The 7,500-nt window shown below is 39.5% G+C and overlaps 2 pseudogenes; one reads left to right on the top strand and one right to left on the bottom strand.

Moving 5' to 3' along the window:
• The window catches only part of LOC137989092 (uncharacterized), a 21,592-nt pseudogene extending 21,255 nt beyond the window's left edge, over positions 1 to 337 (top strand).
• A 2,549-nt stretch (positions 338 to 2,886) lies between these two features.
• On the bottom strand, positions 2,887 to 6,743 carry LOC137989098 (uncharacterized; annotated as a pseudogene).
• Between the last annotated feature and the right edge of the window lie 757 nt (positions 6,744 to 7,500).

Genomic DNA, 7,500 nt, shown 5'->3' with positions numbered 1-7,500 from the left:
GAAAAAGTGGGGGAAACTCAAGGCTTTTGATACTCGGCTTTCTAGTAAAGGCTGAAATGGTCAAACAATAAGATTCGCTTTTGGAAAGGACGGGTATAAATAATTACATATGACTTTTTGGTGATAGTATTTGTAACCATGAACAAAAACAACGTGATTGCACAAAGCAATAGACTTTTGTTTAATTAAGAAGACAATCTTGCTTCTCTTGCGTTTATCTTTGTAGTTCCGACATCTTTATCGCCATGTTAAGTGCGCAAAATGAGCAACTATAAGCTGGAAAGGGACTGATCTACCCTTTTAACTGTAAATCTTTAATTCTCTATCTTTACCTTAACGACCTTAAGTCATTGGATACTATAGTTAAATTTAAGACACATCGCTTACTATACTATACTATACTATACTATATTATACTATACTATACTATACTATACTATACTATACTATACTGTACTGTACTGTACTGTACTATACTATACTTTACTATATTATACATTTTATTCGATGGTTTAACATATAATATGCGCGGATATTTTGCGAGTTGCGTAGTATTTCCCCGAGGCCCGCAGGGGCGAGGAAAAATACGAGCAATGAGCAAAAATGTCCCCGAGTATTAAATGTTAAAACGTCAAATAAGAGATTTATTATTCCACTAGAAAAAAAGGTGTTATTTTGCTTGAACTTTGTTTGGTAAGAGTGTTTTTCTAGAAAAAAAAAGGATCATCTGTCCTGTAGGGCGCGTGTAACGATGTAAACAGCACAAAAAGGCAGCCAAATGTCCTTTATTTGATTGGATAAACGAAATGACGAGTGACAAATGATGACAAGCTAAATTCTCAGGCTTTGCAACGTGTTGAAAACAATTTTTTTCATGGAAAATCTCACGTTCCGTCCAATTTGCTCTGTTCTACACCGGTCAAACCGGAACACTACAGTGTATTATCGTCTGATATTTTCCGCGTTCTCTTGACCAAATATGGTAAAATGGCGTAATGGTGGAATAATAATTAAGCAAAATAGGAACTTTTTTTTACTTCTTGATTGAAACAGATTTTCTTGATATACGCTCACATTTCCTAACAGCCAGTCAAAACGCGCGTCTGACAACATATAACTAATCAAAATTCTTGTGATTTCACAGCCGTGTTTGCATACTGTCATGCATCTAAACACAGCTATTGACTAATGAGAGACCGCATACTGACCTAATTATTTTGTAATATACTATACTATCGCTTCTGTACGATACAGCATTTTAAGTTCGTTTCCTTGCCTTGTTTTTGTCTGAACTTCCAAATTAGTTTGTGTAGTCGATTGCTTAGAGAGGCAAACAAAACCCAGATTGGTCGGCTTTCTGACATCCCCAGAAAACTGTCATAATGAAACAATTTACATTGGAGCGGATGATCATATCGATTACGTTACAAGCAATGTATTTTTTAATTTAGGACGGGTACATAGTCGCTGTGATGTCAAGAGCATTTTGTGCATTTGAATGCGTGAAAATAAAGAACAAAGCCGTAACTTTAGACAATCAAAAGAGAGGCGGATATTCACACGCGCCAATCACAGCGCCAAACAAAGCGCGGGAAAATGTACGCGAGCGAGACACATTTGGTCGTAGCCCTTAACTCTGATTGGTCGAGAATGTGGCGCCAGATTGTAAGCCAAGTAGTAATGCAAGACAACAGATGGTTTTCGCTCACGTGACTTGACGGCCATTTTAGTGTCCAAAACAATACTGAGAAAATATTTGCGCAGAATTTGCATAGTACACCAAAATGGCCGCTGTGACATCATGTGAAAACCATCTATATCATCTCTACTTTGCAACAGCCATTTTGCCACAGTTAACAGTCAAAACGCGTATTGAGTTTCTTTATTTTGGTACAGAAAGTACTTTCAAATTATCCAAACGGATAAAAATGTCGGTCACTTTTAAAAGTACTCATACAACGGCACACTCTGGAACTAGCCTCTGCTTTATTTAGCACTTTCTTTGTCACGCAAGGCTCTTTTTGTTTGTTAGGTTCTTCTCCTCTTCAAAGACCATTGCGTAACGACCTAATTAAGATTACTCTATAAAAAGGTGGAAGAAATATTTCTACCGTGGTGAAAGAATTATGAGTAATTTCTCAAAACGATATTTGCTCAAAACGATAATTGTTGCGTGACGGAACAAAACAGACTAGCAGGGGACGGACCATTTAATTATTGAGAAGGGGGAGGGGGGATAGGGTAATGAACCAAAGCAGTTATTCTCCGCGCCCTCTCCGATTTTTATCCCTGGGTTTCCTAGTTATTTAGCAACTAAAGCCCCGTCTACACGAACAATTTCCATGTGACAATTTTTATTTACTCGTGTAGAGGAGAAAATTTGGCCAATTTTTGTGACAAATGTATTTCCTGAAAAGCTGACGTGTTAGCTTTTATGTGACAAATAAAAAAAATGTTGTCAAATACCAAAAAATTGCTCTTGTAGACGACTCGTGAAATAAAATTATGGCAAATTTCTGTCTCTTTGTGAGCGCCATTGGAAAACGACCAGGCAACCTCGCCTTGTTTCTACTTTATCTCTGCTGTCCAAAGGCATTGTTGACCATCTTAACAGCGAATTGTCAACAATCATTTGTTGTGCTATTTACACGATCCAGTGTATTTTCTACATAAAATTGTCACATAAAAATTGCTCGTGAGGACGGGGCTTAACCTTTTACTCTATCCCTGTGTCAGTCTGTAAAAAGGTTGAATGAATAACCCCCCCCCCCCCCCCCCCAAACTGAAAACTGAAAAATAAATAAAAACCTAAATCATCCGTCGAAATGGTTGCAGGACCAGTCTCAGTCGTTGGAAAAGGGAAAAAGTATGGGTACAAAGTTGATATTATGTTAAAGCAGCACAAAAAAAGCAAAGGTAGTTAAACTGAGTACGCCACTGATAATTGCTTTTTCGTTGCCTCCAGATGTGGGATCGGGGGCGGTCCTGTTTGTTAGGACAGAATGGATTGAACTTGTCCAGTGGTGGCGGCTTGTTGTGAGAACAATGCTTCTTCATCAAGTCTCCGTTGCACTTTTTTGCCTTCTTGAAAGAACTGCGATAAAATAAGGAGAAAGCTATTAAAGCAATTACTTGCTTTGTCAATGCGTTTTACGACAGACGACAACAGGTAATATACGAAGAACACGACTAATCGTCTTAAATACAAAAGCGAACAATATTGCAATAGCAATAGCAACGTTCAAGATAGCCCAACTCAGTGACATGGTTACGAAACAAGGAATGTACAACAGAAAACTTGCACCTACTTTTAAGCAGTAGTAATCAAAGCTGGGAGCCAGTGTAAGGAGTAAATGGAATTGAAACAAAGAATGTGCTTGGGAAGAACCAAACCTGCTCATCTCTAGTGAAAAGAAGTTGTATCTGAGAGTGCGCACTAAGTTTAATGGTCGAGTATCTTTCAAATGTACGTTTTCAATTTTGTCACTAGAGTCACGTGGGATCCTGCGTCTGCGCATGATTCGATTGAGCTCTTCTGACTCTCAGACATGCGCAAAAGCGGAAATCTCTTTGGGCATGAGAAATGCCCTTCACGTAACGACGAACTTGTACTCGGAATCACGTTCGCAAAAGAGTACATCGGTTGAAAGAAAATTGCGTTACTCACGTTCCGTATTTTTGTCTAATTATCGAAGAGTATCACAACATCTCATTAGATATGGAATCAATCTAGTACTGTCTGGCGGATCTATGTCAAGAATTTTTTGATTATTTTAGCTTTTTTCCTAGAAAATGGATTTCTTACTCGCACAGCTCAGGCATGTTTCCAAGGGAAGTGGAATTGTTCATCCTCATCTTGAACTTGCTGAAGAAAGGCTCTGCGCATGTCTTGCCTTGATCATAAAACTCCGGTTTGCATTTCAGCAAGTGCTTGATTTTCTCTGATAATCCTGTGGTATTTATAGGACCACGGGGCATGCCACACATCATTCCCGCAAAGTGATGCACCATTGATTTAATGTCAGCCATGCGTCCCATAGCCATGCTCATATTGGGGTATAAATTAGAAAATTGCCATAACAGTCAAGAGTGAAGTTCTTGAAACACATTTTAAATTTCTTTAGCTCCTCACTACAAAAGAAAAGAAAAAAAGAAAAAACACGATTAAAAGCTAGAGCGGTTTGCAAATGATTGTCGTAAAACCAAAACCAAAGTAATTACTTTAGCCAATCAAAAAAGACGGAGACAATCTAGCAAACAAATCAAAACTAAAAGTAATTACACGTCGCCGACACAAAGCGCGGGAAAATGTGCACGGGTGAGCCACGATTGGTTTGGTTTCACTTCTTATTGGTTGAAAAAGTGGCGCGAGAACTTTGAACCAATCACTGAGTGAAGTAATGCAAAACCAAAGTAGTTCTCTAATTACTTTCGACACTCAATTGAAAACCGCTCTATTTATCATCACTACTACCGGTCTGAACAAAGAGATACATTTGTCGTTGGTGATGTGGGGTCGGGATGCTGGGATACAATCCGGATGCCCCGAACAGCTTTTACGAGCTGCCATGTTTTTTTTTCGCACGCGTCCGACGGACTAAGCAAAAGAGAACTTTCTTGTACCAGTCGCAATAACAATTGAATTGAAACTTTTTCAGAAGAAAACACCGTATCTCTGAAATCTCGATCACATACCAGTACAGCACTTCACAATTTTTTTTCTTTCAATGCATCATTTTCAGATGCAGCTCTAGAGGCCACTTTCAAAAAATACCAAAATACTCTTTGTTTGCCATCCAAATTTTTACATGAGGTAAGCATTGGGACCATTGGAAGTCCCAAGAGAAACTGGAAACAATGCTTAGGGCAAACAAAGAGTGTTATGGTATTTTTGAAAGTGGCCTATTGTGCTTATGGTTAGAATACATTGCTTTTGTCGCATAAGTATACGTGTACATTGCTTTGTGAATCTTGAAATCCAATACAATGGCATGTTTCTCACGCCTGGAAACTTCTCTGGACATTATGGTAAAGAGACTGCCAACATGTCATACTAAGGCCTTTCAAAAACGTGCCAGTTGCAATTATCTGATTACTTTTTAACAATGGAATTACTTGTAAATGGTTTGAACCCAGGAGTCATATCATAATTAAGTAAAGTACGATCGTCCGGGTGAGTGTAGTCCTGAGAAGGACTGTTTGAGATGACATTGACTGACGTTTCGACAACCTTAGTGGAAGTCATCTTGAAGAGTCGTCTTGAAGAAGTCATCCTGAGCGGAAGTCTTGTCAGGTTGTCGAAACGTTATTCAATGTCATCTCAAACAGTCCCTCTCAGGACTACACTCACCCGGACGATCGTACTTTACTTTATTATGAATGGAATTACTGTAGCAGGCCCGGTAACAGGACTCTGACTCTTGGGCGTCGTGTGATTTAGACAACTTAATGACCTTGCAAACCACTAGCAGTCTATTCCAAATACTATCATTCACGTTTTACGCATGCGTACAGTCTTCTCCTCTTACATTTCGTCCGGTCGTTTCCCATTCCACGTCGGGTACTTTGATGCCAATATTTGAGGGGTATGTTTTATTTTTTATTATTAATTTTGTTTTACTTATTACTTGTAAAGAGAATTTGAGTGAACTCAAGCCTTGCCTTAGAAACTGGTTTTTGGGTTCCAGAAACACCGGAAACAGCCTTTCTGATTGTTCTATTTTTAAAATATATTGGGGAAGCACGCAAGGCGCTTTGTGGCGCAGAAAAATGTCACGTTTAGTGCTTTCAGAAATATGTCCGCTACTTTACAAAACTGTCGAAATTCCTAAAGTCAACCCTTTCCCAAAAGAGTATCATATTTCCCTTGACGCTGAGATAGCTCTGTTTTGATTGGCTTTTACAACAGTGGGCGTGCTGAATATCCCAAGGGAGATTGGCGTATGCATCAGTGGGCGTGCTGAATTTCCCAAGGGAGATTGGCGTATGCAACATTACGCCTGCTGAATCTCCCAAGGCAGGCGTTTTATAAATAAATCTACTCGGGAAAGGGTTGACTCCTAAGGCAAGAATGAAAGATGGAGGTTCCCCTTGATGAGCTCCTGGAGGCGTAAAATTGAGAATGGCCAAATCATACAATACAATACTGACAATATATACTTAATTTACCGCTTTCCTTGGCAGCTTTTTAGGGCCAAGCAACGAAACGACGGAACAGGAGGGCAACAACTTACAACAACAACAACAACAGCAATTGTTAAGAATCCCAACTGGCCGGAGAGAAACCATTTGGCTATTTACAAGTGCAGATGGGAAGTTGAACCAGGGACTACCGGGATCAAATTCAACGAGTGGCCAGAGCGAGTCTTGAATCCGGCATCTCCGGATCCCAAGGCAAGCGCCCTAACCACTGGGCCACACTGCCTCCCCATATCATCTTTTTGCACAGAGTCTTTCTCCAACTACAAAAAAGTATGTTGCAAACAACAATCCTACCCGTGCAAGAGGCACCCAGTAGTGCTTGCAGAAAATGACTTTTCAGTTTTCGCCCTAGGAAAAACCTGCTCCTGATTGTAATATTATACTGACGAATGTTGTGTGCATTCTTGCGATACCGCTTACCTGCAATTTGCACCCTGTTTCATCACTTTCTGCAGAAATGTGTGTGTACACATTTTATCTTTAGCCTGAAATTGTTCCTCGGTGCATTTGCTCTCGATGACTTCAACACCTGCCACAGGCATTGGTAGATCTATCAAAGGAAACCAAACCTTGAATGGTTAATTTAAACAGAAAAAAAAACTCAGCAATGAACCGTATGTCTGAAGTGTTTAGAATGCTATCACCGAGCGTGTTTTAAACGACGGCAAGTCTATCCAATTTAATTAAAAGTGTACGGAGACTTCTTTCGCAGACATTTAGGTAATTTATTGACAATAAATTCACGCACGCAATGCACGCCTAATTTTCAACTTGTGTTCTGGAAACGCAAAAAAATGATGTTATATGGGAGTCAAAAGTTGCGCAACTAGACAGTTGTTCAGAGATTGATGACTCTATGTATAGGCGCAGATATGAAAACGTCCGGGAAAAAACGTCAAATCTCCAATAAAAACTGAAAAAAATCTTTAAACCTTTATCCAACATCGAGTAGTAGATATAGGAGATAAGAAGGAAACAACTACTTTTGGTTTGTTGGTTTTTTCTTGCATGTTCTGTTCGGTGCAAAAACCGTTTGTGGATAATCAGCCTGCTCCAAATGTTCATAATGTCATCACTGCCATTTTCGCAAGCTCTTTGAAACTGGTCACACATGCATGGTACCGATCACTGATGACTATCGCTGTAAACAACCCCGGCTGAAAACTTCGAATTTTTTTGCTTGTGTCAGGAATTACATACATATTGACTCAGGACAGGAGACCGTGACAAGAAGAAGCAAAGAACATCAGCCCTATATTCCTGTCACAGCGTTTTCACAGGCCGATTTATTGGTAGACT

Source organism: Montipora foliosa, unplaced genomic scaffold, assembly GCF_036669935.1.
Source record: "Montipora foliosa isolate CH-2021 unplaced genomic scaffold, ASM3666993v2 scaffold_439, whole genome shotgun sequence".
Lineage (NCBI taxonomy): Eukaryota > Metazoa > Cnidaria > Anthozoa > Scleractinia > Acroporidae > Montipora > Montipora foliosa.
Note: the sequence above shows the minus strand (reverse complement) of the source record. Positions and strands in the feature narration are given on the sequence as shown.